This window comes from Nannobrachium achirus (genome assembly GCF_963921795.1).
Source record: "Nannobrachium achirus genome assembly, chromosome: 3".
In the NCBI taxonomy this organism is placed as follows: domain Eukaryota; kingdom Metazoa; phylum Chordata; class Actinopteri; order Myctophiformes; family Myctophidae; genus Nannobrachium; species Nannobrachium achirus.
This window is the reverse complement of record NC_137812.1, coordinates 17304800-17321920: the sequence shown is the minus strand read 5'-3', so window position 1 is coordinate 17321920 and position 17121 is coordinate 17304800.

Below are 17121 nucleotides of genomic sequence, written 5' to 3'. Positions count from 1 at the left end.
AGGGCTACGTTTGGGACTGTCCCTTCTGTAGTCTGGGTCTGGAAGACGAGATCTGGGAGGCAGGAGACGTTCTGCAGTAAGTGACCGTTTGCTCTTGTGAAATTCGCCAATTCGTGCCATCTGTCTTTTTCTTTGTTCTTTTCTTTGTTCTCTTCTTTTTCTAGTTTTTTCCCTTCTTCTTTCAGCGTCTGAGAGGCTTTCATACGATGGCCGCTCTTGCATGAAGGCCTCTCTGCTGACACCAGGGGCTGGACTTGAATGACCGTAGTCAATGCATTTCACTGCAGTCTGTGCAACACTGCGAAGACTGGACACTTCAGGGTATGGCAGACGTCCTGAGCTTCTCTGGGAGCAGGAAGGAGGCGGCAGTGTTTCACGGGCCACCACGATAGACTCTGCCCTGCAGATGTCCTCCAGGTTGTCTCTGTTCTTGGCGAGGTACAGGCTCCTCAACGACTTGCTCTGAATCAGCAGCACGTTGTGCTTCCTGCCCCTTAAGTGATCATCTAACTCTGCACCATTCACAGTGTTCACTTTGATGTCACAGAGTTTACAGTGGTAGCCTATGAACTTGCCATTGCTGTAAAATATCTCAGGATAGTCCTCCTCTTCAGCAGTGGGCACCGTGTGGCTGTCTTTGCGAATGTCAGGTGACTCCTAGGAACAGAAAACACACATCAAGCTGATTAACAGTTGTGCAAACTTGTGTAGCATGCTGCAAAATGGAGCTATGGCTGGCTCTTCTAGCGCCAACATTTTTAACACTGGTTTCATGTGCCAAGAACGTATTTTACATCTTTTTATTAATGTGGTTATAAAACAACTGCGACAGTACAAAACAGACAACATCCAAGACATACACAATCATGCGCTGTAAATTGTGTGTTGGCAATGAATGTGGAGCATGTGCAGACTGTGCGCCCGCATGCTTGATGTGTGTATCTGGAGGGCTAAAAAGTCAGCATGCAGACAAGATTGATTCAGCAGCGTGCACTGCACACGCACGCACACACTCTTGGTGTGAGTAGGCTATTGTAACTTTAGGACTACTGCTAAGATACTGCTTAGTAGACTACTGCGCTACGCGATGCAAGTCAAGAGTTTAGTAAAACTTGCCACAAAAGCCGTGCTACCACGGGTATATTTTTATGTTAAGGTTGGCCCTGCATGCCATTTAAACAGTCCACTTGATAATATTGACCTATTTTTGGAGCTGTGTGGAACACAGGCTCCCTATACGTGGCTGTGTGGGTCTGTCTGTGTGTGTGTGTGTGTCTGTATGTAGCCTGAACTTCCTAAACTTCGGCACGCTACTAGTCCCACAGTTTTGCCACCACACACTCGTGCCATATGTCAAATCGACCGGCTTACTCGGGAATCGTGGGCTAGTAACTTGCTAAGAGAAAGGTTCAATAGTTTAATTGATATTAATTTATTAGTGAATTAATTTTCCCCATTGACTTATAATGGGAATCGCAAAAACTCACATTCAATTATTTGTCTCTCGCAAACCATAGGGGCTAGAGTTTCAAGACTTGGAGAGGAGGTTCATAATGATTTCAAGGATTAAATAAAAAATAATTGTGTCATTTGGCCGCATGATGGCGCCATAACACCCCACTTTACGTTTTGGCCTGTAACTCTTGAACCGTAGGTCGGAAAATTAAAAATATTTTTTCCCTGGATTCCTTGGGTCATGACGCATCTCCCCATATAGGCCACGCCCATTTGTGCCATGATAGATTTTCCGCCATCTTGAATTTTCTCCAAAACACCCTTTTTCCTCCTTTTCCTACATATTTTCTTCAAATGTCACAAAAATCGGTACACATGATCCACACACACACACACACACACACACACACACACACACACACACACACACACACACACACACACACACACACACACACACACACACACACACACACACACACACACACACACACACACACACACAGCTCCACTTCACACGGGTGTGATTTTTCCCCACACCGGGCACTTTTTGGGTAAATGATCCAGTATGGTACAGTATCAAACCAATATGAACTGGTACTAGCCAGTGGTTGGCAGACTAGTTTGGAATCAGCAATTGGCATCAATGACGAAGTATGACAGTAGCTGTGTTTACTTAACATCGTTTACAAGGACACTTTTAATCAGGTTAAAACAAGATAAAAATAAACCAGATTAAAAAATTCACCTAAATAATCCTGATCAAGCCCAACCAGATTTAAATTCTAATCGGGTGCAGAGGGGTGGTCTACACTTTTCACAAATCAAAACCTGATCAAACACCGATCGGATTGATCTCACCACATGTAAAGACTTGATCCAAAACCTTCAATCGGGTTTATTTTAATCAGATTGGAAGAAAGGTGTCCATGTAAACGCAGCTAGTGAGAAGAATGTCAATGACAAAGTGGACAACGACATATCTGACAACTGCAGAGGAAAACACAAAACAAATAGAAGACTTACATTCAAAAAAGTAGGCACTCACTCACCTTAGACTCTGCCGAGTAATCACATATCATGGAGGGAGTGGGTGACCTCTTGGTGTCGTCACGTGGTTTAGAGAGAGAGGACCATGGAGCAGGACACCTGGATGAGGACGAGTAGTCTCTCTGTGTTTCAGATGAAGGGCTACGTATGGGACTGTCCCTTCTGTAGTCTGGATCTGGAAGACGAGATCTGGGAGGCAGGAGACATTCTGCAGTAGGTAACCGTTTGCTCTTGTGAAATTCGCCACTTCGTGCCTTCTGTCTTTTTCTTTGTTCTCTTCTGTTTCTAGTTTTTTCCCTTCTTCTTTCAGCGTCTGAGAGGCTTTCATACGATGGCCGCTCTCGCATGAAGGCCTCTCTGCTGCTGACACCAGGGGCTGGACTTGAATAGTCAATGCATTTCACTGCAGTCTGTGCAACGCTGCGGAGACTGGACACTTCCGGGTATCGCAGACGTCCTGAGCTTCTCTGGGAGCAGGAAGGAGGCGGCAGTGTTTCACGGGCGGTGTGTGTGGCACTCTGAGAATATGAGGAGGAGGAGGATGAGGAAGCGGCAATGTTCTGGTCATTAGATTTCCTGCTCAGCATGGCCTGAAGTATGTGGGGTAGTTTATCAGGTGTTAGATGATCCTCAGGGTACTGACTAAGCACCTCGAGAACCTGGCTGGAGAGCCCAAGGCTAGCTAAGATACTCCCTGCCCTTTCTCTGACACCCTGTACATCCCCAACTCCACTATGAGAGGCCCTAGTCTGAGGGGAAGGTGGTTCATGCATCCAAGCCTGCATACCCATTGCAGAGTGGCTGCTCTGGGGCTGTTGGGTCACAGTGGAGGGAGGACTGGAGAACGTTTGGCCAGGGTGTTGGTAGTTTGACCAATCTAGCACCACACGCTCCAACACCACACGCTGGTGGCCTGGTTGGCTCTCAGATAGAGGCTGCAGGGATGAGCTAAAGCTCCCAAATCCGGACCCTTTTATACGTTCCAAATCCATGCCTACATTCATGTTCATGGGCTCCATGTCGGTGTCCCTGGAGCCCTTGATAGGAGGGTACTGGAAGTGACTGTGGTGCTGCTGCTGTTGTTGATGTGCTTGATCTTGGTGATTAAAAGGACTAGGCCTGTTGGAGAAAGGTTGTGGCGGCTCCTCCTGCTGGCTGTGGTGGTGATACATTGTGCTGGAATGATACTGTGATGTCCTGCAGTTTGTTGTAATGTTCAACCCCACCCCTGGCACCCACCTGCTGAATACTAAGATTCAGTGAGGTGAGGAGGGTGAGCTTCAATCTGGACCAACTGCAGAGCTGCCACTGCAGCAGCACCAGCTGCAGGTCCAAAGAGGCAATGAGCCCCTCTGGTGCGCTCTAGGGGTGGTGCCAAATGTTCTGCTGCTCTGGTCCAAATAGAGAGGTTGAACAAGACTGTCTGATAGCACAGCAAATCTGGAAGATGGAAAACAGAAATATATTAAATGGTGTAACAGCGTCTCCTTTTCAGTTTGAGATCAAGTCTTTGTCTTTGTCTAAAAGTTGTCACAGTCTTATTGTGTGTGCCTGTGGACACATTACACAACAGCCATTAGGCTACATCACAGAATAAATTCAGTGAGCTTTGAGATCTCCCCTGTATCAGATGGATCAACCATGATTTTTCTTCCAGGACGGGAAAGCAAAGCAATGTTATGCAACAGTGAATCAATGAGAAGCACTTTCATCTCCAGGTAGCCTAAATGGGCTTAACTGAGAAAAAAGAAAAGAAAAGAAAAGGCGCACGCACGCACGCACGCACGCACGCACGCACGCACACACGCACACACACACACACACACACACACACACCTTGGCCCCACCGTGAGGACCAGAGACAATACACGGTGGAGACCAGAGACTTTTACGGTGCTTCCAAAGCACAACTTGGTAGCGTACATTGAAGATCACATACTGTATATACAGCATGAAACCTTGCTTAGGACAATGTTTGTTTGGCCGTATAAGGTTAAAAACATGGATTGCATGAAGTCAGCAATGCAGGAGCAGCTAATCAAATTAACCAGTAAGACGCCTAAGCAAGGGCCAAAAGCAACTTCATTTTAATCCAAGTTTGACAACAAAATTCATATCAAAATGATTAATTGATGTTTGATGGATTGCATATCAAATTGATAATTGATATTAGATCGTTCTCAGTGAATTTAATTGGAGTCTTTACTGTGGAGTTAATAATTGGAGTCTTTACTGTGGAGTTAATAATTAACTGCTTATGTTTTAATATGTTTGGTGTAATCAAATCACCAGTGATTCCCATGGCTCATGAACATTATGATACACTTTCAGTGTCACTTTGAATGTAATCCTTAAAAATATTCAATACAAATTACGTCATTATGTAATTATGCTATATTAGACCAGCCAATTCTTCCTCCATCTTCCAGACCATTTCCCCTGACCTATTCCCTTTCATTACTATCATCATCAACACATCTGTAACTAACATCAAGTCTGCTGCACCCATCTCTCCATCTGTCTTCACAAGCCAGTCACCCTGCTCTCAAGAGACCAACCCTTGAACCAGTGGTCCGGGGTCCACCAGTGGTCCTAGCTCTGGTCCATAGCGTGCCAAGTCTGTGCTAACGCTATGGACCAGAGCTAGGTGGTCCCCAGCTAAATGATGGAGAACTGGTAAACAGGTAACCAATCTGTTCGCCCACCCTTATTACATGATTACAATGATTGTTGGTAGTTTCCCAGCTAATGAGTATAAGAAAGAATATGGCCACAACAGATATTTTTTTAAACTGACCTGAGGGTACTTTTTAAACTGACCTGAGAGATATTTAGAGGTGCACTAATGCCCCATTCATTGATTGACACCTAGGTGGATAGGCCAAGGTGTGGCACACTGTACACACACACACACACACACACACACACACACACACACACACACACACAGTAAGGAAGGATGAAGAGTTGGCATCATCAGAATGTACTTAAAGTTAAAGTACCAAAAGTACAACATATTTGAAAATACCAGATCTACAAGATCACAACGCGGCATCACGACACGTTGTGATCTTGTAGATCGGCTATTTTCAAACAGCCTTGGTATAAAATATGGATACAGCGTTTAATGCATGTTTTATAATGTATATCTGCAAAGTAACTAGTCACTCAAGTACTCAAATTCATTGGGTGAGTTTTCTGCGTTCCTAAGGGTGAGTTTTCCAAACCCCAGGGTGACATTTCTGTACCTTGGGGTGAGATGTCTCTAAAGCCCCTATCATAGTTTGCACTAATAATAAAGGCAACGTTGTCTACTTATTTATTCACCATAGAGATGAACTGTGATTCCTCAACCTCTCTAGTATTATAAAACAACACAGATAAGTAGGTTTACCTTTAATCTCGTACTGTTGTGGAACTCCGTGGAGGTTTTTCTTGAATGTTTACACACCGGTTTACACACTTTATGCTCCTCCATGCAGCTTCCGGGTATCTGTTCAACGTGAAGCTACGCTGTAGACGTGTAGCGCAGGCGGACTAATCAACAGCAGAGCAGTAGAGTGTGTGTGTGTGTGTGTGTGTGTGTGTGTGTGTGTGTGTGTGTGTCTCATCTAGACTGAGGCACACATATCAGATTCTGCACATACAGTATGAAACAGAGCTGCTACTGTACATTATATTTTAAATCTAGTTTTTCTTGTACCATTTAAATTGTATTGAGAAAAGTAAATGCAATTTGTTCCAAAAACCACCTACCCTGTGTATACAAATGACACAATGTTTTTATTTCATTTTGACACTTGCTTTGACAATGTAAACGTATTCTCTCTCACACACACACACACACACACACACACACACACACACACACATAGTGTGTATATATATTACTTGATTGATTGACGTATATTAGAAGTTTGCATAGGGAAAGGTACAGCTCATGACAGTACAGTTCACTGGTACAAGGTCAACTAAAAGGAAACTAAGGTAAGCCTTGGATTATTTACATCCTTTTCTTTAACTCATATAACATTGAATGACAGACAGAACACAGTAAACCTACGATGCAGTAGATTTCCTCAGATCAAATCTGAATATCTGAATGATAGAGAACGTTAAATACTCAGCTCACGAATATAAAAGAAAAAATGTCACGCATTGTTTTCTGATGTGTTGCTTTTTGGTGTGTAGACTGTGTACAGTACACTGTGTCTTTATAGAGCTATCTTAAGAGCACAAAGAGAAATTGCTTCCATTTTATACAGTGGGGGATTCACTTCATGTCAGACATTTTCACATAGCATAGAGACCCAAATGTTTGACATGGCACTGGGTAAATCTGAAGAGTAACGCACGCACGCACACACACAAAATCCTAAAAATTCCAATCAGTTATAAATGATTACACCAGATGTCTTAAATGTACTAAATAGAACATTTATTTACACGTTTCATTAAAACAACTTTAACATAAGATGTTTTGACTTCACGACTAATCAAACCACCACAAAAGAAAACTAAAACTAAAAGATCACCAGCAAGAGAAAGTGGAGCATTGATGGGAGACACATTGACTGTAATTCAGGTTCCTATTCAATTAATCTTCAGCTAGAGGTCTTCCTGCTCTGGAGATATTTCTGTAAAAGAACAAACAAAAACAAGAATCAAACATCAAATAGACCAAATTACTTCACTGGCTCCAACATCTATGTTCAAAAGGTTCCCAAAATGTCCAGCAAAGGGCAGCAGCCTGCAGTTCTTTGAAGTTGTACATCTTGAAGGACCATCATTTCAGAAAAAAATAGGGAGTGGCAAAACAAGTTACCAATGCCCCATTTATAAAATAGCAGAAATAGTGGATCTAAAAGCTCTCAACGCATCACCAAGCGATGCGTTGAGAGCTTGTAGATCATCTACTTTCACTATTTGGTTTGGAGATGAAAAGAGAAAACGTTTGAAAATGATTGCCTCCAACGACATACCCAACATAGGGATGAAAGTGTTTTATACATTAATGGTTGCAAAAGGCTCATCTACTGTAAATTATAGCACGTCACGTGTAGATGGACGGGCATCGATGAAATCAGAGTAATCTGCACAAACAATTCAGAGTTGGGGGCAATATCCATACAACTTGTGTTTAAACAGTTTTTGTTTCTTATTGCTTTCATTCATACTGTTTGCAGATGGATTTCTATAACTTTGGGCTGATATTCATTCAGGGATATGCAACACAGTTGTGCCTATTAGGGCACCAAATAGGCCAACTTGTTTTGTGGCATATGAACATTTAATTTGAGCAAAGGAGGAGCAAGTCCCCAGCGGGCACTTAAGTGAGACGAAACAAACACTACATTTAATGGTCACACACATCTAGCCTATGTGTGCCAGATTTAAACGTCTTTTAAGCCTCTGAGAAAGCCACCCTGGCTTGTGCTGAGGAATCATGACAATAAACACTATTTTTTGCATGCAACGATTAATTAGAAAGCTGAGAAAAAGGGCAGGTACAACACTGTGTACATCATTTTTGTCAAAACTGCAGAAACTACACTCCCAGAAAGCATTGCGAATGGCACTTATTTCCTGAAATATATCCCATAAATCACGCTCAGTTTAGTTATCAAGGACAGCATATGGCCTGACATGTAGTGATTTTCATCTCTGTGGACGCTCTTATCGTCATCTTTAAAATAGTGCATTATATTTGTAAAAGAAAAACACTTGTTCACAGAGTTCTGCTGAAGTGCAATAATCGGCCGGGCAGACAGGGGGCAGTAGCTAATTCCGAGGTAACCGTAAGATACACGAAAGAAGAAGCAGCTCCACCAATCACAGACGTCAATTTCACCGGATGTACATTTTTAGCAGCATGGGTAATGCAGTTTTTCTCCGTGCGATCTTGATTAAAACATGTTTTTTGTACATTTTTAGCAGTATGGGTAATGCAGTTTTTCTCTGTGCGATCTTGATTAAAACATGTTTTACTAGAACTAGAGTGATTGCCTACATACTCCAGGGGTTCTACAGGAGCATATATAACCATTTTATAACCACAAGCCTACTGGTAAGTGTTCATTGAATTGTTACGGTTGTATGGCTGATAATGAAATCCCCTATGGGGTAAATGAATGGGCAGTTTACTTCCGGCACCTCACTGCGATGCTCTATAGCCTGGCGGGCCATCCCACATACTCTGTTCACTCACTAATTCCTTCCCAGTATGAGGTCTGGAGTGGACTTCCGCTTATAGGCAGCGAGTATGAGACATTGGCCCCGATAATTTTCTGATCGGGGCCAATCAGTGACTGTGTTTCAACTGCTGTCCGCAAAACAAGTGAAAAGCTTCCCCTGAATGATCCATGTGTAGATGGTGATGTAGATAATTGCTGCAGCATTTTCAAACAACATGGCTGCCCTCGATGCAACAAGTGTAACAGTTAACGCTGAAACAATAAAACAAGCAATAAGTGAAGTTATTTCAGAGTTGGAATCAATTACAACAATTAAAAAGGAACAGGAGTATGCGCTAGCAGAGCTCATCAGACGAAAACACGTCTTTGTTTGACGTTCCTCCGACTGGCTGCACTTTGAGAGACAGATGTTTTGCTACGCTGATTGGGTAGAGGAGTCTGTCTGTCAAGGCAAGTACTCCCGTACACTTTTCAAGCTGCCTATAGGCCAATGCCAGACCTCATACTGGGGAAGGAATGAGTGAGTGAAGGCAGTATACTTCTGATTCACCTACCTACCTTATGTAGAGCCACGACCCACCCCATCCCTACTTGTGCAACAGCATCATTCATGGTGTGCATGTTGCTCCTATACCTGCAGGTTGGTGTTGTGTTCCACGCTTTTGCAGTGGTTCCTCTGCAAGAGTGGTACCAGTGGTGCAGCCTCTACACTGAAGAAGCTGTTGCACACTTGACAGAAGAAGCCTGATTTGGGAACCAGGAACTCCATACCTGCAGGGGCTGCACGCACGCACGCACAGAGAGAGAGAGAGAGAGAGAGAGAGAGAGAGAGAGAGAGAGAGACAATATCAAGCTATGACCATCTAAGTGAGCTCTTACTAGCTAATGGCATGGAGAGAATCTCACCATCATCAGCACTGTTAGGGTCAAAGGGAGGAGGAGGGTTGTCAGCAGCAGTGGCTGCTTGTGTCTTCTGTTTCTTCTGCATAGGGTCTTCCTCCCTTCTCTTGTCTTCAGACATCAGGCGTTTCACTAAATAGATAGATAGATGCCTTTATTATCCCATGGGGAGTTTCTTTACAGAGACAAAGAAGAAAGACTGTCATGGATTCTAGAAACCTCTAGATATTCACTGTTGCCACCGATTGTGTTCAGCTCTGCATTTCCGTTGATCATCTTACCAGTAGGGGGCACTGTGTGGCTGCCATTCATGATCTTGCGCTCATTATCGTCTCTCAGCTTCCAGCGCCCTTCTTCATTCGTTTCGCTACGTTCACCGCAGTTGGCCTCGATCTCCAGATAAAGTTCCTGGAGAAGACGTTCCTCGAGGTGAGCAGAGAACCTCGGTGCAGTTTGGTCCTTCCCGATGCTCCTCTTAATCTTGTTCCATAGTGAACTGATGTGTACTTTACTAATCAGGTGTTCAAAAACACCTGGTTCAGTGCCGTATTTACAGAGCTCACAGTAAGAGACAGTTAATGGATTCTTATGGACCACCACGATAGACTCGGCCCTGCAGATGTCCTCCAGGTTGTCTCTGTTCTTGGCGAGGTACAGGCTCCTCAACGACTTGCTCTGAATCAGCAGCACGTTGTGCTTCCTGCCCCTTAAGTGATCATCTAACTCTGCAGCATTCACAGTGCTCACTGTGATGTCACAGAGTTTACAGTGGTAGCCCATGAACGTGCCATTGCTGTAAAATATCTCGGGATAGTCCTCCTCTTCAGCAGTGGGCACTGTGTGGCTATCTTTGCGAATGTCAGGTGACTCCTAGGAACAGAAAACACACATCAAGCTGATTAACAGTTGTGCAAACTTGTGTAGCATGCTGCAAACTGGAGCTATGGCTGGCTCTTCTAGTGCCAACATTTTTAACTCTGGTTTCATGTGCCAAAAACGTATTTTACATATTTTTATTAATGTGGTTATAAAACAACGGCGACAGTACAAAACAGACAACATCCAAGACATACACATGCGCTGTAAATTGTGTGTTGGCAATGAATGTGGAGCGTGTGCATCCGCGTGCTTGAGGTGTTTGTGTGGTATCTGGAGGGCTAGAAAGTCAGCATGCAGACATGAATGATACAGCAGCGCGCACACGCACACACGCACGCACACACACGGTGTGAGTAGGCTATTGTAACTTTAGGACTACTGCTAAGATACTGCTTAGTAGGCTACTGCGCTACGCGATGCAAGTCAAGAGTTTAGTAAAACTTGCCACAAAAGCTGTGCTACCACGGGTATATTTTTATGTTAAGGTTGGCCCTGCATGCCATTTAAACAGTCCACTTGATATTATACATTTTGGCCTTGTTTTCCCCACACCGGGCACTTTTTGGGTAAATGATCCAGTATGGTACAGTATCAAACATTCAAACCAATAGGAACTGGTACTAGCCAGTGGTTGGCACACTAGTTTGGAATCAGCAATTGGCAATATCAATTGGGTTCAATGACGAAGTATGACAGTAGCTGTGTTTACTTTACATTGTTTACAAGGACACTTTTAATCGGGTTAAAACAAGATAAAAATAAACCAGATTAAAATTCACCTAAATAACCCTGATCAAGCCCAACCCGATTTAAATTCTAATTGGGTGCAGAGGGGTGGGCTACACTTTTCACAAATCAAAACCTGATCAAACACCAATCGGATTGATCTCACCACCTAAAACCTTCAATCAGGTTTATGTTAATCAGATTCGAAGAAAGGTGTCCATGTAAACGCAGCTAGTGAGAAGAATGTCAATGACAAAGTGGACAACGACATATCTGACAACTGCAGAGGAAAACACAAAACAAATAGAAGACTTACATTCAAAAAAGTAGGCACTCACTCACCTTAGACTCTGCTGAGTAATCACATATCATGGAGGGAGTGGGTGACCTCTTGGTGTCGTCACGTGGTTTAGAGAGAGAGGACCATGGAGCAGGACACCTGGATGAGGACGAGTAGTCGCTCTGTGTTTCAGATGAAGGGCTACGTTTGGGACTGTCCCTTCTGTAGTCTGGATGACGAGATCTGAGAGGCAGGAGACGTTCTGCTAACCGTTTGCTCTTGTGAAAATCGCCACTTCGTGCCAACTGTCTTTTTCTTTCTTCTCTTCTTTTTCTATTTTTTTTACTTCTTCTTTCAGCGTCTGAGAGGCTTTCAAACGATAGCAGCTCAGCAGCAGTGAGGCTTTTATACGATGGCCGCTCTCGCATGAAGGCCTCTCTGCTACTGACACCAGGGGCTGGACTTGAATGACCGTAGTCAATGCATTTCACTGCAGTCTGTGCAACGCTGCGGATACTGGACACTTCAGGGTATGGCAGACGTCCTGAGCTTCTCTGGGAGCAGGAAGGAGGCGGCAGTGTTTCACGGGCGGTGTGTGGGGCACTCTGAGAATATGAGGAGGAGGAGGAAGCGGCAATGTTCTGGTCATTAGATTTCCTGCTCAGCATGGCCTGAAGTATGTGGGGTAGTTTATCAGGTGTTAGATGATCCTCAGGGTACTGACTAAGCACCTCGAGAACCTGGCTGGAGAGCCCAAGGCTAGCTAAGATACTCCCTGCCCTTTCTCTGACACCCTGTCCATCCACACCTCCACTATGAGAGCCCCTAGTCTGAGGGGAAGGTGGTTCATGCATCCAAGCCTGCATACCCATTGCAGAGTTGCTGCTCTGGGGCTGTTGGGTCACAGTGGAGGGAGGACTGGAGAACGTTTGGCCAGGGTGTTGGTAGTTTGACCAATCTAGCACCACACGCTCCAACACCACACGCTGGTGGCCTGGTTGGCTCTCAGATAGAGGCTGCGGGAATGAGCTAAAGCTCCCAAATCCGGACCCTTTTATACGTTCCAAATCCATGCCTACATTCATGTTCATGGGCTCCATGTCGGTGTCCCTGGAGCCCTTGATAGGAGGAGACTGGAAGTGACTGTGGTGCTGCTGTTGTTGATGTGCTTGCTCTTGGTGATTAAAAGGACGAGGCCTGTTGGAGAAAGGTTGTGGCGGCTCCTCCTGCTGGCTGTGGTGGTGATACATTGTGCTGGAATGATACTGTGATGTCCTGCAGTTTGTTGTAATGTTCAACCCCACCCCTGGCACCCACCTGCTGAATACTAAGATTCAGAATAGTAGGGTGAGCTTCAATCTGGACCAACTGCAGAGCTGCCACAGCAGAAGCACCAGCTGCAGGTCCAAAGAGGCAATGAGCACCTCTGGTGCCCTCGGGTGGTGGTGCCAAATGTTCTGCTGATCTGGTCCAAATGGAGACAAGACTGTCTAATAGCACAGAAAATCTGCAAGATGGAAAACACAAATATAATATTAAAGGTGTAAAAGCATCTCCTTTTCAGTTTGAGATGAAATCCTTCACTAAAAGTTGTCATAGTCTTACTGTGTGTGTGCCTGTGGACTCCTTACACAACAGCCGTTAGGCTACATCACAGAATAAATACAGTGAGCTTTGATATCTCCTCTGTGTCGAATCAATGGACCAACCATGATTTGACTTTCTGGACGGGAAAGCAAAGCAATGTTATGCAACAGTGAATCAACGAGAAGCACTTTTATCTCCAGCCTAAATGGGCTTAACAGGGGGGAAAAGAAGCATTACTTGGTAGCGTACATTGAAGATCACATACTGTGTATATACAGCATGAAACCTTGCATACTGTAGGCCAATGTTTGTTTATTTGTTTGGCCGTATACAGTAGGTTATAAACAAGGATGATCAAATGAATAAAGGAGGTGACTTGATAGCCAGGTGGTTAGGGCACATACTCTGATGGGGTGTCTATTTACAGATGAAAAACTAGTGTGGCTTTCTTGTGGAGTTCAAAATGTACTGCTTAAGTTATAACATGTTTGTAATCACCTGTGTGATTCCCATGGCTCATGAAAAATGATGATAAACTCTTGTCCCTTTAAATGTAATCCCTATACATATTCAATTAAAAAATCACACCCGTGTGAAGTGGAGCTGTGTGTGTGTGTGTGTGTGTGTGTGTGTGTGTGTGTGTGTGTGTGTTTGTGTGTGTGTGTGTGTGTGTGTGTGTGTGTGGATCATGTGTACCGATTTTTGTGACATTTGAAGAAAATATGTAGGAGAAGGAGCAAAAAGTGTGTTTTGGAGAAAATTCAAGATGGCGGAAAATCTATCATGGCGCAAATGGGCGTGGCCTATATGGGGAGATGCGTCATGACCCAAGGAATCCAGGGAAAAAATATTTTTAATTTTCCGACCTACGGTTCAAGAGTTACAGGCCAAAACGTAAAGTGGGGTGTTATGGCGCCACCATGCGGCCAAATGACACAATTATTTTTTATTTAATCCTTGAAATCATTATGAACCTCCTCTCCAAGTCTTGAAACTCTAGCCCCTATGGTTTGCGAGAGACAAATAATTGAATGTGAGTTTTTGCAATTCCCATTATAAGTCAATGGGGAAAATTAATTCACTAATAAATTAATATCAATTAAACTATAGAACCTTTCTCTTAGAAAAGTAATAGCCCACGATTCCCGAGTAAGCCGGTCGATTTGACATATGGCGCGAGTGTGTGGTGGCAAAACTGTGGGACTAGTGGCGTGCCGAAGTTTAGGAAGTTCAGGCTACATACACACAGACACACACACAGACACACAGACAGACAGACAGACACACAGACCCACACAGCCACGTATAGGGAGCCTGTGCTTCACACAGCTCCATGCTATATTAGACCACCTGTCCTCCAGACCTAATTCCTTCCTCCATCTTCCAGACCATTGCCCCTGATCTACTACCTTTCATTACTAGCGTCATCAACACATCTGTAACTAACATCAAGTCTGCTGCACCCATCTCTCCATCTAACTTCATCAGCCAGTCACCCTGCTCTCAAAAGACCAACCCTTTAACCAGTGGTTCTCAACTAGCCATACATCACAACTCTTGTAGAGGTAGTTTATATTGGGACGTTAAACGTCCCAATATAAACTCTACAAGAGTTATGATGTATGGCTACTTCTCAACCATTGGTCTGGGGTCCACCAGTGGTCCTTGAGGAGGTTCCTCCTAGCTCTGGTCCATAGCGTTAGTTCTCATTCTAACGCTATAGACCAGAGCCATGTTCCCCAGTTAAATGATGAAGAGCTGGTAAGTGGTGGTAACCAAATGGACCCTTCTTAGATAGATCATTAACTTTTGTTTGCTTTCGGAACCTCTCTCTCCGCCATATAACTCAGAGCTATATAGCGGGGGAAGAGGTTCATCCGAAAGGAGCTAAAGTTTTAAACATTTGCATTACTCAACTTACAAGACTAAACAATTAGATAATGTTGAAGAATTCCCTTGTTATTTAAAAATCACACCCGTGTGAAGTGGAGCTGTGTGTGTGTGTGTGTGTGTGTGTGTGTGTGTGTGTGTGTGTGTGTGTGTGTGTAGATCATGTGTACCGATTTTTGTGACATTTGAAGAAAATATGTAGGAAAAGGAGCAAAAAGTGTGTTTTGGAGAAAATTCAAGATGGCGGAAAATCTATCCTGGCGCAAATGGGCGTGGCCTGCCGCCTATATGGGGAGATGCGTCTTGACCCAAGGAATCCAGGGAAAAAAGAATTTTAATTTTCCGATCTACGGTTCAAGAGTTACGGGGCAAAACGTAAAGTGGGCCGTTATAGCGCCACCATGAGGCCGAGTGATGTAATTATTTTTCGATTCATTCTTAAAATCATTATGAATCTCCTCTCTGAGGTTTGAAACTGTAGCTCCTATGGTTTACGAGAGAAAAATACTTGAAAGTGATTTCTTGCATTGTCCCATTATAAGTCAATGGGGACAATTAAGCGTCGTTTTTTGGCGATTACGTCGGCATGGTAAGGCGGATCGGAACGAAAGGTAATAGAACACCATTCCCGGCCGAGCCGCACATTTTGATGTATATATTGCGCGAGTGGCGTAAATGGTGCGGCACTAGTTACGCGCCGAAGTCAGGCTACATACACACAGACACACACACAGACAGACAGACCCACACAGCCACGTATAGGGAGCTGCACACAGCTCCAAAAACATTTTTTACCGACAATTCCATATGCAAAGTATACTATGTATGTTCTATCCTCTTTCAATGTTATGAGATACATAAAGTGGCTCCTGTGTAAATGAGCCGAAAAGCTGACTAGCTAGGATCTCCTTTTAATTGACTCAATTGTACCAGTGATTTGTACTGTCATGACACTGTACTTTTTTCCTATTGCAAACTGCTAATAAATACTTCAGTTGACTTGAAATAGGTTGAAAACAACCACTGCCTTGAAGACATTAAGGGGCTTTTAAGCCGTGACATCATTTTGTAGGCAGAGGAGAACTCTGCCCCCAGAGCATTTTCTGTCCCTCGCTATTTCAACAGATCTGAGACAAAAATAACGACTAAAGTATAATTCTACCACTTTCCTTTCAACAACAAAGAGAAGAAAAATGTGTAAAAATAGTAAAAATAATAAAAAGATTAACGGAAACTGGGGGCAGAAATTCTCCTCTGCCTACAAAATGATGTCATACTTAACAGCCCCATACAGACTAAAAGCAACGTTGTCTACTTATTTATTCACCACAGACATGAGCTGTGATTCCTCGACATCTCTAGTATTAAACAACAAACAACATAGATAAGTAAGTTTACCTTAATCTTGTATTGTTGTGGAACTCGTTGGAGGTTAACTCATCATGTTTACGCCATGATTTACACACAGTATGGACTTCCGGGCATCTGTTTAGACGTAAAGCGCAGGCTGACAAATCGACAGCAGAGCAGTGTGTGTGTGTGTGTGTGTGTCCGTATCCGTAGGAGACGCTTGTGGAAGGAGCGCTTGTTTTCGGGTGATATTTTTTTGTATTACACTATTTAAATGTTATTGAGAAAAAAAAAGAAAAAGCCATTACAAAAACTGTAGGCATATATATAGGCTATATAAAATGACACAATGAGACATAAGTCTACCGGTAGCGTAGCTCTGTTAGTGTTTACACAATGCTGTGCCCCCTCCAACTTTTATTTTATTTTGACACTTGCTTTGGAAATGTAAAAGTTGTAAATGTTTTATAAAGCTCCATTTGTGTGTGTGTGTGTGTGTGTGTGTGTGTGTGTGTGTGTGTGTGTGTGTGTGTGTGTGTGTGTGTGTGTGTGTGTGTGTGTGTGTGTGTGGAAAAATAATAAACGGTAGAACATCTAAAACAGCAAGTACCACATTTTTGGAAAAAGTCCATTGAACACAATTGACTTTTGGGGTTACAGAAAAGGTCCACTGAACTCAATGGAATCAGGTTTACTTTAGTTTATTGAAAACCAGGTGGTCCCCAGTACAATTTGTTGATATAGCGTCACAACTTTACCCATATTTTATACTTGGCTATTCACAAATAGCAGATAGAAGAGTATAGACCT